The 23324-nt window shown below is 48.3% G+C and overlaps 1 long non-coding RNA gene across 1 annotated transcript; it reads right to left on the reverse strand.

Annotated features, from left to right (window-relative positions):
* Positions 1–714: 714 nt before the first annotated feature.
* Positions 715–20431, reverse strand: LOC129474885 (uncharacterized). Its single transcript, XR_008654663.2, has 6 exons — positions 20382–20431; positions 20045–20252; positions 18434–18596; positions 17652–17787; positions 1736–1803; positions 715–789 (listed from the first exon to the last, which is right to left on the reverse strand). It is a non-coding gene; the product is annotated as an uncharacterized lncRNA (long non-coding RNA).
* Positions 20432–23324: the final 2893 nt, after the last annotated feature.

The following is a 23324-nucleotide window of genomic DNA, read 5'->3' on the forward strand; positions in this document are numbered from 1 at the left end:
CTCAGCCTCCCGAGTAGCTGGGACTACGAGTGCATGCCACTGTGCCCGGCTAATTTTTGTATTTTTAGTAGAGATGGGGTTTCACTGTGTTAGCCAGGATGGTCTCGATCTCCTGACCTCGTGATCCACCCGCCTCGGCCTCCCAAAGTGCTGGGATTACAGGCATGAGCTACCGCCCCCGGCCTAGATTCTAGTACCTAGATTTTTCCATCCAAGGATACATCCTAGAGATCCCTCTAGGTTGAGACACGTAGCTCTACAACACACAAATGCAAAACTGTGAAAGGAGCAGGCAGTGATGGGGTACACAGCGCCCACCTAGCTAAATTCCCTACAGTGTCACCCTGAATTCTCACCTGGACCTGACCCTCTGGGGGGCTCAAGCTCTTCTCCCCATGACGCATGTGGTAATTGGGGCACAAGAGAATCCACTGTTGTGTCTAAACCATGGGGCTCTGAAGAACCCACAGTGAGGGAAAAAAGCAGAGTGGCCAGAATCTGGCGGCTCCCCAGGTGAGTGATTGAAAATGCAGATTCCCTGTGGAAATAACAAAGGGCAACATCAGCCCAGGAAATTCAGATTATGCCTCAGAAAAAGTCCTTCCCCATTCCTTCTGGGAATTGGCTCACTTGCCCCAATTGATGGTCTTCCTAAACTCTAGAACATTGGTTCTCACAGAGGGGTTCTCTTTGAGTGGTTCTCTTTGTTGCACCGTCAACATCTCCTGGGAAAATAGTAGAAATGCAAATCGGGCCTTCTGTCCCCGGTTCTTCCCCAGTCAGGAAAAGCTGGGTGGGTGGGGGGTTGGGGGGGGGTGGGGGGGGGGTGGGCAGGGAAGGAAATAACAAAAAATAATTTTAAAAAGAGACGCAAATTACAGGGTCCCACTCTAGAACTCTGAATTAGGAAGTCCCGGTGGGGGATGGGCACAGTGGCTCATGCCTGTAATCTCAGCACTTTAGGAGGCCGAGGCAGGTGGATCACTTGAGGTCAGGAGTTCAAGACCAGCCTGGCCAACGTGGCAAAACTTCGTTTCTACTAAAAATACAAAAATTAGCTGGGCGTGGTGGCAGGCATCTGTAGTCCCAGCTACTCAAGAGGCCAATGCAAGAGAATCGCTTGAACTCAGAAGGTGGAGGCTGCAGTGAGCCAAGATCGTGCCACTGCACTCCAGCCTGGGCAACAGACTGAGACTTGGTCTCAAAAAAAAGAAAAAAAAAAAAAAGAAGAAGAGGCCAGGCGCAGTGGCTTATGGCTGTAATCCCACCACTTTGGGAGGCTGGGGCTGGTGAATCACCTGAGGTCAGGAGTTCGAAACCAGCCTGGCCAACATGGCTAAACCCCGTCTCTACTAAAAATACAAAAATTGGCCAGGCCTGGTGGCGCACGCCTGTAGTCCCAGCTACTCTGGAGGCTGAGGCAGGAGAATTGTTGAACCTGGGAGGTGGCAGTTGCAGTGAGCTGAGATCGCGCCATTGCACTCCAGCCTGGGAGACAGAGTGAGACTTAGCCTCAAGAACAAAAAAAAAGAAAGAAAGTCACAATGGGGTCTGCCTTCCTCCAGGAAATTCAGATGGGAGCTCCAGCTGGCAACTGCCTTGAATTTAAGATGCTCAGGGTCTTCTCTTTCTGCCAGTGCTCAGCAGTGCGTGGCAGATCACAACTGATATGAATAAGCAGTAGGTGCTCAATAAATACTGTGAATAATTCTGTAAATATTTACTAAATGCTCACCATGTGCTAGGTCTTTGCATGATGTCCCATGTCCTGGGCATCTGGAGGTAAAGCCCAGTGGGGGAAACCTGTAGGGAAAGGAGCCCTTTCGGAAGCCAGCTCTGATGGTGAGACCTTGACCCCAGCTGAGCACAAATGAGAACAAGGGGTGGGGTTGGATATGTACATGGGGAGAAGGAGATTTAGGTGCAATTTCTGCTGCTCTTCAGTGCCTGTGCTAATGTATTTGGACTTATGTAGAATAAAATAACTTGTTTTGTTTTTCTTTTTGTTTTGAGACAGGGTCTCTCTTTGTCACCCAGGCTAAAGGGCCGTGCTGGGATCACAGCTCACTGCAGCCTCGATCTCCCAGACTCAAGCAATTCTCCTGCCTCAGCCTCCCAGTAGCTGGGACCATAGGTGTGCATTACCACACCTGGCTAATTTTAAAAATTTTTTGTAGAGATGAGATCTGGCTCTGTTGCCCAGGCTGGTCTTGAATTCCTGTGCTCAAGCAATCCTCCTGCCTCAGCCTCCCTAAGTGCTGGGATTCCAGGTGTGGGCCACTGCACCCTGCCTAGTTTTTTAATTATAAAAACAAGACATCTGCATGGCCCAGAAGACAAACAAAAACAGGGCAGAAGGACCAAAAATAGAAATTGATTTCTCCATCCCCCCAGCAATTCATCCTAATTTTATTTTTTATTTTTAAAATTTATTTTTATTTATTTTTTTGAGACGGAGACTCACTCTGTTGCCCAGACTGGAGTGCAGTGGCACAATCTCTACCCACTGCAACCTCTGCCTCCCAGGTTCGAGCAATTCTCTTTTCGTATTTTTAATAGAAACAGGGTTTCACTATGGTGGCCAGGCTGGTGTTGAAGTCCTGACCTCAGGTGATCCACCCACCTCAGCCTCCCAAAGTGCTGGGATTACAGGCATGAGCCATCACGCCCGGTCCATCTTCATTCTTATACTATTATTTTTTAAATTTTGAAGTCTTACTGATTTGCAAAATAAGTGGCCCCACATTGTGTAGCGTGCCTGTGGCTGGAAGGCCTTCTTAGAAACCAAGTTCATAGAGTTTCCTCACCCAAACATGCTTCAGTAGTGACTTAAGTACAGGAGTGATAAAATGTCCTTCTTTTGAACTTCATATAAAGGTAAGCCACAGGGCTTTTTTTTAAGTAAAACAAATCTAAGACAAGAAGGCCGGGCGCAGTGGTTCTCGCCTATAATCCCAGCACTTTGGGAGGCCAAGGCGGGAGGATTGCTTGATCCCAGAAGTTCGAGACAAGCCTGGGCAACATGGCGAAACCCTGTCTCTACAAAATCTACAAAAATTAGCTGGGCGTGGTGGTGCGTGCCAGCAATCCCAGCTACTCGGGAGGCTGAGGCAGGAGAATGGTTTGAACGCAGGAGGCGGAGGTTGCAGTGAGCCAAGACTGTGCCACTGCACTCTAGCCTGGGTGACAGAGCAAGAGTCTGTCTCCAGAAAAAAAAAAAAGAAAAGGAAAAAAAGTTCTGGAAAAAGTTTCAAAAGGGTATATCATGCATCCACGAAGATGGCTACGACCAAAACTGTCAGGCCTCTGAGCCCAAGCTAAGCCATCTTATCCCCTGTGTGACCTGCACGCATACAAGACTCAGCCTGCCTGCACCCAGGTGATTAAAAAGTTTTATTGCTCACACAAAGCGTGTTTGGTGGTCTCTTCACACAGACGCGCGTGACAAAAACCACGAGAAGTGTTGACGAGAATGACAGACATGGGGATTATGATGCCACAAGCACGGGTACATTTTTCTAGGGAAAAAGGAGCCGGAGCCAGAGTAACCATATGGTTTATCACAGAAGAAAAGGGGGCGCAGTTAGTAATTTTCCCAGTTCATGAGACACCAACCAGGTGGATCCCAGGAAACCCTGACGTCGATCATCCTACTCCAGTGATTCTCAACCACGGGTGGGGATGGGGTGGGCAATTTGCACTTCAGGGGACATCTGGGTCTGGAGACATTTTTGGTCGTCAGAACTGGGAGGGGGTGATGCAGGTATCTAATGGGTAGAGGCCAAGGAAGCTTCTGTATACCCACCCTGCAATGCACAGGACAGCCTCCCAGCACCAAGACTGACTCAGACCCCAAAGTCAGCAGCGCAGAGGCTGAGAGATCTCCCGGTAGTCAGTCCTGTCACCGGATTCAGACCAGAGCTGAGGCTGAATTTTCAGGCTATTTTTTGGCAGGGGGATGTTGGAATGAAATTTTAAATTATTTCTCCTGTTGCCGAGCTCTGGAAAAACAATCTTAATGTGACCAAGGAAGCACTTGAGCTATTAACACCAGCATTTACTTACAATGGAATTGTAACCTGCTTAATGTTACTACCTTTTTGTTCAACTTTTGCTTGTTTTAATGCAGTAAGTGTGTGTTTTCTAAAATGACCTCAATATTATCTAAATACAATCTTTTTTAAATGCCAAAGAGGTAACAGATTTAAGTACTTTGCATTTCTAGGCCCTTGTCTAGGCAGTTATATGAGTATCTCTGTGCAAGCATACATAATGCTAACGTTTGCTTTGTTCTCTAATGCCAAATCCTTGATACCATCTTCAGCTCAGCCTCCTTATTTTTGACACCTGAGAGGCATTCCATTGTATGGATAGACCCTGATGTGTAAGTCAGCAACCCCTCTCTCCTCAACAGACCCTTAGGTTATTCCAGTTTTTCCTGCTTTTACAAAGAGAGATAAAAGAAGTATCCTCTACACACCTGCTGGTTGCATGTTTTTAAAGATGAGGTTCCTGGAGTTCAAACTGCTGAGTCATGGGGTCTGTACAGATTTTAAATCTTGTTAAAAACTCTTCTATAGTGATTGAAGTTTTTTTTTTTTTTTTTTTTTGAGACGGAGTCTCGCTCTTTCACCCAGGCTGGAGTGCAGTGGCGCGATCTCGGCTCACTGCAGGCTCCGCCCCCCGGGGTTCACGCCATTCTCCTGCCTCAGCCTCCCGCGTAGCTGGGACTACAGGTGCCTGCCACCTCGCCCGGCTAATTTTTTGTATTTTTAGTAGAGATGGGGTTACACCGTGTTAGCCAGGATGGTCTCGATCTCCTGACCTCATGATCCGCCCGCCTCGGCCTCCCAAAGTGCTGGGATTATAGGCGTGAGCCACCGCGCCAGGCCGATTGAAGTTTTAATACCAGGACCATATATTACCTTCATCTTAATACATAAATATGTGTGGGTTAATTTCCTCCTGGAACTAGGAGACGCCTGGAGTAAAGACCAAGGCAAAGCATTATAATATAGTAACTGTTAAGAGGAGGCACTGTTTCATCATGTCCAAAAAAATCCTATCTAATTCAAGGGAGATAATCTTGTGAGGGCCAAGCCCCAAGTATGGTAATTACAAAAAAACAACAACAACAACAACAACAAAAAAAACCTGTTTGCTGGGGGACATTTGGAGCCAGGCCCTAGCCAGGCATATAAACCATACCTGAGAGCGCCCAGTGCGTGGCCAGAATTTCTCCCACCTCTTGTGTCTGCCTAGCTGTGGGAGATGGATGCTTATCAAATACAGTGACAATGATGAATGATCTCTTTCTCACCAATTTTTTTTTTTTGAAACAGAGTCTTGCTCTGTCACCAGGCTGGAGTGCAGTGGCGTGATGCCTCACTGCAACTTCTGCCTCCCAGGTTCAAGCAATTCTCCTGCCTCAGCCTCCTGAGTAGCTGGGACTACAGGCACACGCCACCACGCCCAGCTAATTTTTGTATTTTTAGTAGAGACGGGGTTTCACCATGTTGGCCAGGATGGTCTCAATCTCTTGACCTCATGATCCACCTGCCTGGGCCTCCCAAAGTGCTGGGATTACAGGCGTGAGCCACCACGCCCTGCTGTCACCAATTCTTGAGTATGTACAGGGAGCAGAGTCCCTGCAGGCAGGTCATGATGAAGGCACAGTGGAGGGAGTAAACTCCTGCTGGCTGGAGTGAGACAGCCTCTGAGGCCTCTAGGGCTGTGTCTCGGGAAAAGCAGCCATGGGTATTGTTTCTCCCTTTCTAGAACACTTACCTGGGAGCATGCCAGGCATTTCCACGTGGGTCACAAACCTCTGTGAGGACACACCATGCACTCCCCACTGATGCTGGCACCACTGTACAGTCACGAACGAAGCACACCTTTTGCGGATCCTTGTGGGGCTCCTGATCTAATACAAAAGACAAGTTTTGTGTTTGTGTGTTTGTTTTGCTTTTTTTTTTTTTTTTTCCTGAGACAGAGTCTTACTCTGTCACCTAGGCTGGAGTGCAATGGCACAATCTCAGCTCACTGCAACCTCTGCCTCCCAGATTCAAGTGATTCTCCTGCCTCAGCCTCCCAAGTAGCTGGGATTACAGGCGCATGCCACCGTGCCCAGCTAATTTTTGTTTTAGTAGAGATGGGGTTTCAACATGTTGGCCAAGCTGGTCTTGAACTCCTGACCTCAAGTGATACGCCCACCTCAGCCTCCCAAAGTGCTGAGATTGCAGGCGTGAGCCACTGAGCCTGGTGGAAGACAGGTTTAATTCAAAAGTAACATAAATGGGCCGGGCACGTTGGCTTAACCCTATGATCACAGCACTTTGGGACCCTAAGGTGGGTGGATTGCTTGAGGTCAGGAGTTGAGACCAGCCTAAGCAACATGGTAAAACCCTGTCTCTATAAAAAATACAAAAATTAGTTGGGCATGGTGGTGCATGCCTGTAGTTCCAATTACTTGGGAGGCTTGAGGAGTAGGATTGCTTGAGCCTAGGAGGTTGAGGCTGCAGGGAACCGATCACACTGCTGCACTCCAGCCTAGGCAACAGAGCAAGATTCTGTCTCAGTTAAAAATATCAAAATTGAAACAAATCACACAAATATATAGTTACAAAGTCTGGCATTGTGTTGAGTTGTTCCAGGCAGAAGGATAGCACCTGGTCTGCTCTGCGGCTTTAACTTGGAGAATTCTTCCCAATTAGCCGTGCAGCCCTAAGCATGTCACCTAAGCTCTGTGATCCATCCCCTTTCACCTATTGAGTAAAAGTAATAAGCATAGCGTCACCATACTGGAACCATGCCCATATAATTCATCATCTAAGGAAGGACTCTTTTGAGAATAATAAAAGGACATGGCCGGGCGTGGTGGTTCCCGCCTGTGATCCCAGCACTTTGGGAGACCAAGGGGGTTGGATCACGAGGTCAGGAGTTCAAGACCAGCCTGGCCAAGATGATGAAACCCCATCTCTACTAAAAATACAAAAATTAGCCGGGTGTGGTGGCATGCGTCTGTTATCCTAGCTACTCGGGGGGCTGAGGCAGGAGAATCGCTTGAACCCTGGGTGGCAGAGGTTGCAGTAAACCGAGATTGCACCACTGTACTCCAGCCTAAGCGACAGAGCAAGATTCTGTCTCAAAAAAAAAAAAAAAAAAAGGACACTACTAACAATGATAACAATGACAGGGGGCCAGGTGCACTCGGTCACATCTGTAATCCCAGCAATTTGGGAGGCTGAGGCAGGTGGATCACTTGAGCCCGGGAGTTCAAGACTAGCCTGGCCAACATGGTGAAACCCCATCTCTACTAAAGATACAAAAATAAATAAATAAATTGGCCTGGTGCAGTGGCTCATGCCTGTAATCTCAGCACTTTGGGGGGCTGAGGCAGGCAGATCATGAGGTCAAGAGATCGAGACCATCCTGGCCAATATGGTGAAACCCCATCCCTACTAAAAATACAAAAATTAGCTGGATGTGGTGGCGTGTGCCTGTAGTCCCAACTACTCGGGAGGCTGAGGCAGGAGAATCACTTGAACTCGGGAGGCCGAGGTTGCAGTGAGCCAAGTTCGCACCACTGCACTCCAACCTGGCAACAGTGCAAAACTCTGTCTCAAAAAAAATAAAAATGAAAAATTAACTTGGCATGGTGGCATGTACCTGTAATCCCAGCTACCAGACAGGCTAAGGCAGGAGAATCGCTTGAACCTGAGAGGCAGAGGTTGCAGTGAGCTGAGATTGCGCCACTGCACTCCAGCCTGGCGATAGAGCAAGACACTGTCTTAAAGCAAAACAAAACAAAAACAATGACAGGGAAGCATGGTCCCCTTACTCATGCGGGCACACAGTGTGCACACTCCTACACACTCGAAGTGGTAATCATTATCCTGATTTTACAGATGAAGACATGGAGACTCACCCAGAGAACTTACCTGCCTATTCACCTGGCAAGTAGGTGGAGGAGCCAGGATTTTTATCCAAGACTTTTTGACTCCAAAATCCAAGAGGGGAGTGATTGTGCCATACTGAGATTAAGTTGAAATACCTGCCTTGTAGGGTTGTTTTAATTGTCAAAATGTATTCAAAATTGCCTGGCCAGTAGGAGGTACTCTAAAAAATGGAAATTATGGCCGGGCACGGTGGCTCATGCTTGTAATCCCAGCATTTTGGTAGGCCGAAGCGGGTGCATCACAAGGTCAGGAGATCAAGACCATCCTGGCCAACATGGTGAAACCCCGTCTCTACTAAAAATACAAAAAATTAGCTGGGCATGGTGGCATGTGCCTGTAATCCTAGCTACTTGGGAGGCTGAGGCAGGAGAATCACTTGAACCAGGGAGTCGGAGGTTGCAGTGAGCCGAGATCGCACCACTGCACTCCAGCGTGGTGACAGAGTGAGACTCAGTCTCAAAAAAATACTATTATTGTAATTAGCAAGGACTAAAACCAACATAATCCTTGGGTTAAGCAATATCAAGACAGGCAAAAGTCACTTCACTTCTTGCTCCAAAAAAATACCTGCTCTGGAAGATAAGATTATGCATCAGATGTGACTTGGAAACCCTGTCTTCCTGGGCCACCATTCCAAAGCTCTTATGTCAGAAACTCCCCAGTCCCAACCAGTTTCCTGCCTTGCAAGACTTGCTTTAAAATCACCCAGCCAGGGCCCTAAAAACCCATAAATGCCATTCCCTAATTTCTCTAATTTGAATCTGGTGACGTGGTGTTCTCCTTTACTGCAGGGAGTCCAAATAACCTAGTTTTGCTCGATTGACAGGTTTTTCAGGTGGAATTAAGCGCATAGAATTAAAGGCTATGAAGGCATTGAAAAATGTTTTTTGTTATTAGTCTACAAAATAGAAACAGCCAAATGTGGTAGAACCCATAATAGCCCCCAAAAGCTGTCCACATCCAAATCCCTGTAACCTATGGATATATTACCCAACATGGCGAAGGGATCTCACAGATAGGAGTAAATTAAGGATCTTGAGATAGAAAGATTATCCCAGATTATCTGGGCAGGCCCAGTGTAATCACAGGGGGCCTTCCAGAACGGAGAGGCAGGAGGGTCTGAGTCAGAGGAGGAGAGGTGAAGATGGAAGCAGAGGCTGGATTGATGTCTGGAAAGATGGAGGTGACCACCAGGAGCCAAGGAATGCAGGCGGCTTTTAAAAGCTGGAAATGGGGTGGGGCGTGGTGGCTCACGCCTGTAATCCCAGCACTTTGGGAGGCTGAGGCGGGCGGATCACGAGGTCAGGAGATTAAGACCATCCTGGCTAACACAGTGAAACCCCGTCTCTACTAAAGATAACAAAAAAAAAAAAAAAAAAAAAAAAAGCTGGAAATGGCAAGGAAATGGATCCTCCTCTAAAACCCCCAGAAGGAATATAGTCCCACCCATCCTTTTTTTTTTTTTTTTTTTGCTTCTGAGATGGAATCTTACTCTGTTGCTAAGCTGGAGTTCAGTGGCGTGATCTCAGCTCACTGCAACCTCCGCCTCCTAGGTTCAAGCGATTCCCCCTGCCTCAGCCTCCCGAGTAGCTGGGACTACAGGCGTGTGTCACCATGCCTAGCTAAGTTTTTTATTTTAGTAGAGACTGGGTTTCACCATGTTGGCCAGGATGGTCTCCATCTCCTGACCTCGTGATCTGCCCGCCTCAGCCTCCCAAAGTGCTGGGATTACAGGCGTGAGCCACCGCGCCCGGTCCCACCAATCCATTTTAAACCTCTGCCTTCTAGAAATGTAAGAGAATAAATCTGTGTTGTTTGTGCTTATTTGTTGAAGCAGCAATAGAAACGAATATACTAAATATTAAAGAGAAAGGAACTATCTGGAGGTTGCCAATAGAAAGCAGTGGTGAAGCCCACAGTCTCTGAAGCTAGGTTACCTGGGTTCAGATCCCTTCCCTGCCACACCCAGGCTGGGTAACAATGGTTGAGTTATTTAAGTATCTCTCTGAGCTTTACTGTTTCCATTTATAGAATCAGGATGATACAGTAACTGCCTTGCAATGTTGTGGTGAAACAATGCGATCTAATTGTATAAAGAGCTCAGCGCAGTGCCTGGCACATTGTAGGTGCTCAGCACATCTCAGCACGGAGGTTAGGCATGGAGGAGCTGGGGCACATTCCTCACTCATTTTCTTGGGAAAGAGCAGGAGTGATTGGGATAACCAGGCTAATCTCAGCCATGCCGTTGCTATATGTCACTGGGCACATAATTCATCCTTCTGACATTTATTCCTTAATTTACACAACAAATTGTACATCCTGCAAGGATTATTTCCATGGATACAATGCATCTGCATCTAAGCAGCTGTAAATATGCTATAAAATGTTTTTCATGAGCAAGAAGCAAGGGGCAGGATATATGCCAGAGAGCTGGGAGCAGTTCATTCTCCCTTCCTCCTCCTCCTCCTCCTCCTCCTCCTAACCCTCCCCCAACCCCCCGTCACTTCTGCATTGTTCTATGGATTGCATAAAACTTCTAGGAGAAGGAGAAAGACAGGAATGGCACTCTAGACAGGAGCAAGAACAACGAGAAAGTTCATGGGGTGGTGAGGAGGAGTGGACTTTGTGATGGGCTGGAAAATAAGCTGTAAAGACCAGCCGGGCGCAGTGGCTCACACCTGTAATCCCTGCACTTTGGGAGGCTGAGGTGGGTGAATCACCTGAGGTCAGGAGTTTGAGACCAGCCTGGCCAACATGGTGAAACCCCATCTCTACAAAAAATACAAAAAAATTAGCCGGGGGTGGCAGCACACGTCTGTAATCCCAGCCACTCCAGAGGCTGGAGCAGGAGAATCACTTGAACCCGGGAGGTGGAGGTTGCAGTGAGCTGAGATCGCCTCATTGTACTCCAGCCTAAGCAACAAGAGCAAGACTCCATCTCAAAAATAAATAAATAAATAAATAAGTAAATAAAATAAAATGAAAAATGAGTTCCAAAGACCTAACAGAGAAAGGGAATTCTATAAAGCAGCTTGCCTCTCTCTGTCCTGCCCCAACTCTTTTTTTTTTTTTTTTTTTTTTTTTTTAGACAGAGCCATGCTCTGTCGCCCAGGCTGGAGTGCAATGGCCCCATCTCACACACTGCAACCTCTGCTTCCCAGGTTCAAGTGATTCTCCTGCCCAGCCTCCCGAGTAGCTGCGATTACAGGCACACGCTACCACACTCAGCTAATTTTTTAGTAGAGACAGGGTTTCACCATGTTGGCCAGGCTGATCTTGAACTCCTGACCTCAGGTGATCCACCTGCCTTGGCCTCCCAAAGTGCTGGGATTACAGGAGTAAGCCATCGTGCCTGGCCCATGTCCCTCCCTCCTTCTATCTCACACACACACACACACACACACACACACACACGGAGCCCTGTCTCTAGATATTTATTTATTTATTTAATTTTTTGAGGCAGAGTCTCTCTATGTCGCCCAGGCTGGAGTGCAATGGCATGATCTCGGCTCATTGTGACCTCCACGTCCTGGGTCCAAGTGATTCTCCTGCCTCAGCCTCCCGAGTAGCTGGGATTACAGGTGTGAACTACCATGCCCGGCTAATTTTTGTATTATTAGTAGAGACAGAGTTTCACCATGTTGACCAGGCTGGTCTCGAACTTCTGACCTCAGGTGATCCACTCACCTCGGACTCCCAAGTACTGGGATTACAGGCGTGAGCCACCACACCTGGTTCTTTTTTTTTTTTTTTTTTTTTTTTAGACAGAGTCTCTCCCTCTGTCGCCAGGCTGGAGTGCAGTCGCGCTCTCTCGGCTGACTGCAACCTCCAGCTTCTGGGTTCAAGCAATTCTCTGCCTGAGCCTCCCAAGTAGCTGGGATTACAGGCGCCCATCACCACGCCCAGCTAATTTTTTGTATTTTTAGTAGAGACGGGGTTTCACCATCTCGGCCAGGCTGATCTTGAACTCCTGACCTCGTGATCCACTTGCCTATGCCTCCCAAAGTGCCGGGATTACAGGCATGAGCCACCATGCCCGGCCTCTTTTTTTTTTTAATTTACTTATTCAGGCCGGGCGCAGTGGCTCACGCCTGTAATCTCAGCACTTTGGGAGGCCAACGAAGGCAGATCATGAGGTCAGGAGATCGAGACCATCCTGGCTAACATGGTGAAACCCTGTCTCTACTAAAAATACAAAAAAATTAGTCAGGTGTGCTGGTGGGCGCCTGTAGTCCCAGCTACTCGGGAGGCTGAGGCAGGAGAATGGCTTGAACCCAGGAGGCGGAGCTTGCAGTGAGGTGAGATTACGCCACTGCACTCCAGCCTGGGGGACAGAGCAAGACTCTTGTCTCAAAAAAAAAAAAAAAAAGCTACCCCATAAGTCACATGAAGTCCCACTTGGAGAAATAAAAGTAAATAAAGCCAAGATTTAAAACAGGAAAAAAGCTGGGATTTGAGCCTTAAGCACATTCTCTGCTGCACCAGCTCCCCAGGTGGGCGACTGGAAATGTGGACCCACCCAGTGAAGGACAATGGTGACATCAGCCCAGGAAAGAGCTGGAATTCAGTGTGGGCCTCAGAAAAGATTCTTGCTTCTCTCTGCTGGGAATTGACCCAATTGCTCTAATTCATTGTCTTCTCAAACTCTAGAACGGTGGCTCTCAAATGTAAATGTGGACCAGAACCACCCAGAGAAATTGTTAAACCATGGATTGCTAGGATCAACCCTTAGAGTTTCTGATTCAGTAGGTCTGGGGTGAGGCCCAGGAATTTTGGGATACTGATGCTGCTTGGGTGGGGAGTGCACTTTGAGAACCCCTGGTCTAGAATGTAGGGTTTGCAGAATTCAGCATGGTGCCTGGCAGTCATCATAAATCCAACCATCACTGGGTCCTCAATTATGACTGGCTATAACTCCTCCCACTGACAATTCCTAACTGCCCACGGTCTGCCAGGGTCTTTGCCCAACACTAGGGACCCTGCTGCTCAGCACATAAAGGAAAAGGAGGGGGAAGGTCTGTCTTGGGGAAAACCAGAGTCTCATGGGGAGAGCCGTCAGCAAGGGAACCCCGACAGTACAAGCCCAGCTTAGACAGTGGAGCCTGACCTTGCTTGAGGGCAACTGGGGTGCAGATGGCCAAAGTCAGGGGATGATGGGGAATGAGCAGTGGGAGAGATGAAGATCATACAAAAAGCAATAAGCAATTCCTTGGTCACTTGTATTTCCACGCACATTAGTTATCTATTGTGTAAACAAATTACCCAAAACTTAGTGGCTTTTTTTTTTTTTTTTTTTTTTTTGAGACAGAGTCTTGCTCTGTCGCCCAGGCTGGAGTGCAGTGGCGCGATCTCGGCTCACTGCAACCTCCACCTCCCAGGTTCAAGCAATTCTCCTGCCTCAGCCTCCTGAGTAGCTGAGATTACAGGCACCTGCCACCACGCCCAGCTAATTTTTTTCGTATTTTTAGTAGAGACGGGGTTTCACCATGTTGGTCAGGCTGGTCTGGAACCCCTGACATCGTGATCCACCCGCCTCGGCCTCCCAAAGTGCTGGGATTATAGGCATGAGCCACCGTGCCCGGCCAATTTGGCGGCTTAAAACAATAAATATGTATTGTCTCACAGAGTTTCCACGGATCGCAAATCCAGGAGCAGATTAGGGCTGCAGTCACCTGAAGTCTCTACCCAGCCTGAAGGATCATCTTTGTTTAGGCAGTTTATTCTTTTTAGAGACAAAGTCTCACTGTGCTCAGTCTGGACTGCAGTGACACAATTGTAGCTCACTGCAGCCTCAAACTCCAGGACTCAAGTTAATCCTCCCCCATAAGCCTCCTGAGTAGCTAGGACTCCAGGCACACACCACCACACCCAGCTAATTTAACAAATTTCTTGTAGAGATGGAGTCGTGCCATGTTGCTCAGGCTGGTCTCAAATTTCTAGCTTCAAGGGATTATCCCGCCTTGACCTCCCGAAGGTCTGGTTTCGTTTAGTGGAAGATGGTGTTTAGAAACACAGATCTGACTACTATGTGTGCTCGTGACTACTGGGGTGTGGGTGTGAGTGTGTACACATTTACATTGATTGTTTTATATATTTATATGGAAAAACATTCATATTAATTATTCCCATTCCAAAAAACTCCCCAGGATTCATTCTAGCATTTCCTCCTTCCATAATTGGACTTTTTTTTCTCTCTGAAAATAAGAAACTTGCGCCAGGCGTGGTGGCTCATGCCTGTAATCCCAGCACTTTGGGAGGGTGAGGCGGGGAGATCACAAGGTCAGGAGATCAAGACCAGCTAACACGGTGAAACCCCATCTCTACTAAAAATACCAAAAAAAAAAAAAAAAATTAGCTGGGAATGGTGGCGGGCACCTGTAGTCCCAGCAACTCAGGAGGCTGAGACAGGAGAATGGCGTGAACTCGGGAGTCAGAGCTTGCAGTGAGCTGAGATTGTGCCACTACACTCTAGCCTGGGCAACAGAGTGAGACTCTGTCTCTTAAAAAAAAAAAAAAAAAAGTAAGAAACTTGGATCCCAGAAATCCTCCATATATTGACTCATTTTCTCCATCACCCTGTGTGCAGCAAATCTCCTGAACTACTGGGCCACTGGATCTCCCAGACACCCTGACAATATGAGCACCAGCTCCCTGCCAGGTTGCTGCCCCACCCTGTCCCAGGGACTTCCACAGAGGGCACACAAAATATATGTTCTCCATATTTAGTTCCATTTGGCTTAATGATTCTTTATGTAGTATTTTTGAACTGTGTTCCTAAGCAATATTGGCCATGGTGTTTGTTTCTCTCCTCTCTGATATTGTACTAAGCTGAATCTAGCCTCACTAAATGAGATGGGGGCTGGGTGAGGTGGCTCACACCTATAATCCCAGCACTTTGGGAAGCTAAGGTGGGTGGGTCACATGAGCCCAGAAGTTGGAGACCAGCCTTACCAACATGGTGAAGCCCCATCTCTACTACAAATACAAAAATTAGCCAGATGTGGTGGCATACGCCTGTAATCCCAGCTACTTGGGAGACTAAAGCAGGAGAATTGCTTGACCCCAGAAGGCAGAGGTTGCAGTGAGCCTAGATCACGCCACTGCACTCCAGCCTGGGTGACAGAGTGACACTCAGTCTCAAAAGAAAAACCAAGGAGATGAGGAGTGAAATGGTTTGACTTTGTGTCCCCATCCAAATCTCATCTCAAATTGTAATCCCCACATGTGAAGGGAAAGACTTGTAATCCCCACGTGTCAGAGGAGGGGGAAATTGGATCATGGCTGTGGCTTCCCCCATGCTGTTCGCAGGAGATCTGATGGTTTTCTAAGTGTTTGACGGTTGCTCCTTCACACACGCTTTCTCTCGCCTTCTGCCATGTAGGATGTGTCTGCTTCCCCTTCTGCCACGATTGTAAGTTTCCTGAGGCCTCCCAAGCCATGTGGAACTGTGAGTCAATTAAATCTCTTTCCTTTGTAAATTACCCAGTCTCAGGGAAGTTTTTTTGTTTGTTTGTTTTTTGGTTTTTTTTGAGACGGAATTTCGCTCTGTTGCCCAGGCTGGAGTGCAATGGCGTGATCTTGGCTCACTGCAATCTCCACCTCCTGGGTTCAAGTGATTCTCCTGCCTTAGCCTCCTGAGTAGCTGGGATTACAGGCATGCGCCACCATGTCTGGCTAATTTTGTATTTTTAGTACAGACAGGTTTTCTCCATGTTGGTCAGGCTGGTCTCAAACTCCCGACCTCAGGTGATCTGCTCACCTCAGCCTCCCAAAGTGTTAGGATTACAGGCGTGAGCCACTGCGCCCGGACAGAGAAGTTCTTTATAGTAGTGTGAAAACAGACTAGCACAGGGAGTTTTCCCTCATTTTTTATTCTCTGGAACGTTATAAGGATTATCTGTTTTTTATTTGCTAGGACCTTCTTGCAAAATCACAGAGGTTTTGTAGAGTCTATTGGCTGCATGTGAAACTACTGACTCAATATAATGAATGCAGGTGTACTGCAGTCCTCAAAAGTGATTTTGGTAGGTTTTTCCCAGAAAATTGTCATTTTCTTCTAAATTTTCAAATTCATTGGTATATAGCTGCTTCAAAGTGTTCTCTTATCTCTATGTATTTACGTTTCAGAGACAGGGTCGCCCTCTGTCGCCCACACTGGAGTGCAGTGGCATGATCACAGCTCACTGCAGCCTCAAACTCCTAGTCTCAAGTGATCCTCCTGCCTCAGCCTCCCAAGTAGCTGGGATTAGAGGCATGTGCCAGTGTCTTTGGCTTGTCCTTTTATTTTTTAATCTCTACCATGTCTGTAGTGCTTCTGTTTTCATTCATAAAATGTATACATTTTCTTTTTTTCCATAAATAATATCATCAGAGTCTTAGTTATTTGTCTTTATTTTCAAAGAGCCAACTTCTGGTTTTGTTGATACTCTGAGTGCATTCTAATTAATTTCTACTATTATTTTTATCATTCTCTTTCATTTTCTTTGGGTTTGCTCTGGTGTCCTTTTCTAATTTGTTGAGTTGAACCTTTAACTCATTATTTTTTAGTCTTTCTTCCTGATCATATGTGTGCGTTTATTTAAGGCCACATATTTTCTCTTAGGTACAACCTTACCTGCCTCCCACACATTTAACCAGGTAGGGCTTTCATTGTCCTTCAGTTCTAGGTATTTTCCCATTTACATCATGATTTCCTCTTTGATCGTGACTTATTTAGAGGCTTGTCTTTAAACTTCCAAATGTATAGAATGTTTTTGGATTCTTGATAGAGCTTTACATAAAAACATAATAAAGTTTGAATCACAAGAACAAATTGAACTATATGCAGCTGGCAAAACTCAGTTATACATTTTAAAACATTTTACCGCAAAGAAAATGTTGGCTGGGCGCAGTGCTCACGCTTGTAATCCAAGCACTTTGGGAGGCCGAGGCGGGCGGATCACCTGAAGTCAGGAGTTCGACACCAGCCTGGCCAACATAGTGAAACCCCGTCTCTACTAAAAATACAAAAATTAGCTGGGCATGGTGGTGCACCTGTAATCCTAGCTACTTGGGAGGCTGAGGGGGGAAAATCGCTTGAACCTGGGAGGCACAGGTTGCAGTGAGCTGAGATCACGCCATTGCACTCCAGCCTGGGCAATGGAGCAAGATTCTGTCTCAAACAAAACAAAACAAAACAAAAGGAAACCTTTCAGATGTGTGCAGAAGGTGCATTTTGTTATGGTTTATAGGTTGTGGGGTGTCAGTAACTAAAGTATGAATGTGTAGATCCTACAAAGATCTTCAACTGGACTTGAGGGGTTGGAAATAAATCTAAGGCAGACATGAGTTACTGTGGGAGATAAAAGATGACTCCTGGTTCCAAAGAACCTAGAGACAATGTGGACTGGAAAGAAAACAGCTACGTTCATCATCCTTTATCCCCTCACTTCTCCATCCATGGAGCACTGTTTTCCCAGGTCCAGCCTGCCTTCTGCGAAAGGATTCCTCTTGTTTCACATGCCCAGGCCTAGTTAGAAATGCTCCTGAGGGAGTGTCCACAGGGGCTGGGGCGCAGGGACTGGATGCCAGGTAGTCCCGCAGTCAGACACTCGGGAGGGCCGGCTGGTGGTCGGAGTGGGTTTGTGGACCTGCATCTGCTGGGGATCCAGGCCTAGGTAGCCTCTCGGCAATGTTTCCCCCCAACCCACCCACCTTGTTCTTTTTGACGCTCTCAGGGGCTCCTGGAGTGGACTTTTTGCTCTGAATTGAATGGTGGGTGTTGCCAGCATCCTTCAGGGCTGGGGTATTTCCAGTAAGGGATGCCCCGACTCCTCTTCCCACGGGTGTACTGTGGATGGAGAAGACACAGCCCAGGTGCAGTCAGGTCTCTTCCCCTCACACTGGAGCCACTGGGCCTTCCCTCCTCCGTTTCCACGGCAGGGAGGGGTGGGAGCAGCTGTGGGTTGGGGGTGGCCACACCAAATAACTGTAGTTGTAACAATAATATAAACGAAACAAAATTAGGCAAGGCTGTGTTCAAAGAGAGACGGAAAAGACCCTTATTTGGGCCCTAACCGTGCCAAGGTTCTGAAGCAGGAGCTTCGGCTGCTTGAATAAACCCCGTGGGTGCCCAGTGCCCACTGTCCTGAATCCTTCATTTCCTTTGCCAAAAAGCAATGCGTGAGGGTCGTTGGTTCTCTCTAGAACACAGAGAAGTAAACTCTGAAGTCGGCCCTCCTAAAGCTCTGTCCTTTCTCACACCCTTTATTAACCCTCCTGAGAAGCTCAAAGGTTCTTGCAATGCCACATGGGACCAGCTGTGAGTGCAGGGTCTGGAGGCCAGTGGAGACAGGGCAAGTCCTCACCCCTCCTCCCAGCCTTGCGCATGTCACATCACCTCCCTGAGCCTCAGAGTCCTCATTTGCAAAATGGAAATAAACCTCCCTGCAAGGCTGCTGGAATGATGAAATGAGGTAAGGTTATAAAATACATACCTCTGTGGTCACCCTATGAAAATGAGCTCTTTAGTCAGAAGAAGCTCTTTGGACAGATGGCCGCGACCTCAGACACACAGTTCTCCAGTAGGGAGCAGCTACTGAAAATTGCTGAGTGACCCCGGGCCGGGCCCCACCTCTTTCAGGATCTCAGCTTCCTCTCCTGTAAAGCAAAAAAGTGTTGGGCAAGATCTTCACTAAATGCCTGAAATTCTGTACACCTGGGACATGGTCTGGAGCACACAGCCCCGCTCACAGGCTCTCTGGATGCCTGTTGATCAGCAGGAAGAAGGAGCTGGGCTTCCAAAGCGCCATGGCTTCTGTCCTCACTGGCCATTGCTGAATCTCATTCTGGGGTGTCTGCCTGGCACCTCCAGCCCCAACACTGTCCAGCCTTCCGCTGGAGCTAGAGCCTTGGGCTCGCTGCTGACCTGGGGAGTGGAAGTCCTGCATTTTGAACAGAGCCTTGAGAAGTCTTGATTTCTTTCTTCTATTATTACTATTTTTTTGAGACGGGGTTTCGCTCTTGTTGCCCAGGCTGGAGTACAATGGCACAATTTCAGCTCACCACAACCTCCGCCCCTTGGGTTCAAGTGATTCTCCTGCCACAGCCTCCCAAGTAGCTGGGACTACAGGCATGCACCACTATGCCCAGCTAATTTTGTGTTTTTAGTTGACGTGGGGCTTCTCCATGTTGGTCAGGCTGGTCTCAAACTCCCGACCAGTGATCTGCCTGCCTTGGCCTCCCAGAGTGCTGGGATTACAGGCGTGAGCCACCGTGCCCGGCCCGAGAAATCTTGCTTTCTACCTTCTTTTCTCTGAGCCTCAGTTTCTTCCTCCCTAAGATAAGGTGGTTAGACATTTACTTATTTATTATAGTTTTTTTTTTTTTAAATAGAGGTGGAGGTCTCACCATGATGCCCAGACTGGTCTCAAACTCCTGGCCTCAAGCAATCCTCTCCCAAAGTGCTGGGATTACAAGTGTGAGCCACTGTACTCAGCCCCTATTTTTGTTTGTTTGTTTGTTTGTTGTTTGTTTGTTTGGAGTCTCACTCGGTCACCCAGACTGGAGTGCAGTGGTGCGATCTTGGCTCACTGCAATCTCTGCCTCCCGGGTTCAAGCAATTCCCCTGCCTCAGCCTCTTGAGTAGCTGGGACTTGAGGCACACGCCGCCACGCTCAGCTAATTTTTTTTTTTTTTTGGAAGCGGGGTTTCACCATATTGCCCAGGCCGGTCGCAAACTCCTGAGCTCAGGCAACCTGCCCACCTTGGCCTCCCAAAGTGCTGGAATTACAGGCTTGAGCCATTGCACCTGGCCTTTTTTTTTTTTTTTTTGGAGACAGAGTCTCACTCTGTCACCAGGCTGGAGTGCAGTGGTGCGATCTCGGCTCACTGCAACCTCCACCCCCTGGGTTCACGCCATTCTCCTGCCTCAGCCTCCCAAGTAGCTGGGGTTGCAGGTGCCCACCACCACGCCCGGCTAATTTTTTGTATTTTTAGTAGAGACGGGGTTTCACCGTGTTAGCCAGGATGGTCTTGATCTCCTGACCTTGTGATTCACCCACCTCGGCCTCCCAAAGTGCTGAGATTACAGGCGTGAGCCACTGCACCCGGCCTACAGCTGCCATTTCTTACTGGGTCTTCACTGTAGAGATGAGTGTGTTGCTGTCCCCATGAGTTGGACACAGAACCTGAATCCTCTTTGGTCATATGGCTGGGAGTGCAGGAACCGGGACTTGAACTCGGACCTGTAGACCCTGGACTTTGGTGGGAGGAGAGACCTGGGTCCAAATCCTGTCTCCACAAGTACATGGAGCCCTGGGAAAGCAAGATGGGAGATGTGCAGTCCTTAGGTTTGGCCACACGGTGGCAAGCTGACCCCAGGCATGTGCTCCTAGGCCTTGCCATTAAAGAGGCACAAATGTGTGTTGACTCCCCAGTCCATACCTTATTTTCTCTCTCCAGTCCTGAATCTGGTTTTGCAGGGATTGCAATGATCTTTAAAAAAACAAAATAAAATAAAATAAGATCAGGGATTATGTTAAAGTCTCCTGGGACTTCTCATCATATTGAGAATAAAATCAACAAGTCCAGGTAAGACCTGGCCCCTGCACACCCTTCCTCCTCCACGTTCTTCCATCCTGCAGGCAGCCTGGGACAACTGGGTGAGCAATGGCTCAGCTGGCTCAACTGATAAATTTGGAGGTTGGGCCCTGGGTGGTCCAGGGATTCTCCCATCCTGCCATCCTATAGTTCCACGATTTGGAGACTGAGAGTCTTGTGTATGCTGACAAAATTAACCACTTGAGGCCAATAACATGAAACTCGAAGCTCTGGTTTGAGAGTGATTTCATTCGTTCATTCATTTATTCATCAAAGTCTTTTTTTTTTTTTTTTTTTGAGACTGAGTTTTGCTCTCGTTGCCCAGGCTGGAGTGCAATGGCGCGATCTTGGCTCACTGCAACCTCTGCCTCCTGGGTTCAAGCAATTCTCCTGTCTCAACCTCCCAAGTAGCTGGGACTACAGGCATGCCCTACCATGCCCAGCTAAATTTTTTTTTTTTTTTTTTTTTTTGAGACAGAGTTTTGCTCTTGTTGCCCAGGCTGGAGTGCAATGGCGCAATCTCGGCTTACAGCAACCTCCGCCTCCCAGGTTCAAGCGATTCTCCTGCCTCAGCCTCCCAAGTAGCTGGGATTACAGGCGTGTGCCACCACGCCTGGCTAATTTTGTATTTTTAGTGGAGATGGGATTTCTCCATGTTAAGTCAGGCTGGTCTCGAACTCCTGACCTCAGGTGACCTGCCCACCTCAGCCTCCTAAAGTGTTGGGATTACACGTGTGAGCCACCCCGCCTGGCCTAATTTTTGCATTTTTAGTAGAGATGGGGTTTCACTGTGTTGGCCAGGCTGGTCTTGAACTCCTGACCTCAGGTGATTCACCTGCCTCAGCCTCCCAAAGTTCTGGGATTACAGGCGTGAGCCACCACGCCCAGCCATTTATTCATCAAATATTGATCTATCTCCTCCTCTGTGCCCAGCACTTGGGATACCATTAATAGTGGTGCAGAAAGATGTCAAGAGGAGGTCACAGCCACACTCCAGCTCCAGCCGTGACCTCAGGCCACCCCAAATAACTGTAGTGATAACAATAATATAAATGAAACAAAATTAGGCAAGTCTGTGTTCAAACTTCAGGAGATGGATTATGATTTAATTTGTGAAAGGCAGAAGTCAATTCTGTAATCTATCATTGGAATAACTGACCACTCATAGAAGAAGGAGGAGGAGGAAGAAGGAGCAGTAGCAGTAGGAGGAGGAGGAAGAGGAGGAGGAGGAGGAGGACAAGGGGAAGGGGAAGGGAGGAGGAGGGCGAGGCCAGGTGTGAGCCACCACCCAGCACTTTGAGAGGCTGAGGTGGGCGGATCACTTGAGGTCTGGGGGTGGCACTGGAGGTGGGAGAGGCAGGGAGGGGCTGGCTGGGAGGGGCTGTGTAAACCGAGTTAAGGAGGTTAGCTTCACCTGAAGAGCAATAGGGAACAAAGGACTGGCTTGATTTGATTTTTATTCTAGAAAGATCTCAATGGCAGCAGCGTGAAAAATGGGGGCTGTCGATCACTTAGGAGGCTGTCACAGTGTCCAGGCAGGAGCTGATGGTGGCCTGGCCTAGGGTGGCAATGTGAGGATGAAAAAAGTGAGGTCTGTGGAGGGGAGGGTTTAGGGAGGAGGAGGAGGGAATCAAGCTTGGCAGCCAGGCACCAGGTGGAAGGGTCCACCAGTGCCGGCTCCAAGGGAGACTGGGAGCAAACCAGTGTGGAAGGCCCTGGACAGTCTGATTCAGGAAACACTAAGTGTGGAATGCCCAAGAGACAGAACAGGGGTATCCAGCAGGCCACGGACATGTGAGTTGACAGCAAGACCAGAGATGCAATACCGGAGTCTCAGCTTCTAGATTATGTTAAAAACCTTGGCCACAGATGAGATCATCCCATGAGAGTGTAGCTAGAGGGGGACCCAGGGCCGAGCCATGCTGAAAGCCAACATTCAGAGAACAGAAAGAGGAAAAGTCAGAAATGAAGACTGAGAAGAGGCGGCCAGGGAGGAAGAGGGAAAGCCATGAGCGTGTTCCAGGAGAGGAGGGAGGAGAGCGCCCTGGGTCAGAGGAAGGAGGCAGGATGGTCAGAGGGAGGAGGCAGGAGGGTCAGAAGGAGGAGATGGGAAAGCCATGAGCGTGCCCCAGGAGGGGAGGGAGGGGAGCGCCCTGGGTCAGCTGCGTCAAGTGCAGCTGGGAAGACCCATCCCACGAGGACATGGAAGTGCCCGTTGTACTGTGCGCGGGGTATTCCTGGTGACCTTGTCAAGAGTGAATCTGCGCCAGGTGCAGTGGCTTACATCTGTAATCCCAGCACTTTGGGAGGCCGAGGCGGGCAGATCACAAGGTCAAGAGATCGAGACCATCCTGGCTAACACAGTGAAACCCCGTCTCTACTAAAAATACAAAAAATTAGCCGGGCGAGGTGGCGGGTGCCTGTAGTCCCAGCTACTCGGGAGGCTGAGGCCGGAAAACAGAGTGAACCCAGGCGGCGGAGCCTGCAGTGAGCTGAGATCGTGCCATTGCACTCCAGCCTGGGTGACAGAGCGAGACTCCATCTCAACAACAACAACAACAAAAAAAGTGAATCTGAGAGGAAAGGAGGGATGGTAGGTGCCAAAGCCAGCTGGAAGTGGGCTGGAGAATGGATGGGAATTGAGGAAAGGAGGCAGGGGTTGCTGAGAAGTTTGTCTCTGAGGAAAAGCAGGAAAAAAGGGTGGAGGGGGTGGTCGGAGGGGTTTCTGTTTTTGTTTTAATCTAGAAGCAGGTCTGTACGCTGCTGAGTAGCAAGGGAGAGGGAGAG

The sequence above is a fragment of the Symphalangus syndactylus genome, chromosome 24 (assembly GCF_028878055.3).
Source record: "Symphalangus syndactylus isolate Jambi chromosome 24, NHGRI_mSymSyn1-v2.1_pri, whole genome shotgun sequence".
In the NCBI taxonomy this organism is placed as follows: domain Eukaryota; kingdom Metazoa; phylum Chordata; class Mammalia; order Primates; family Hylobatidae; genus Symphalangus; species Symphalangus syndactylus.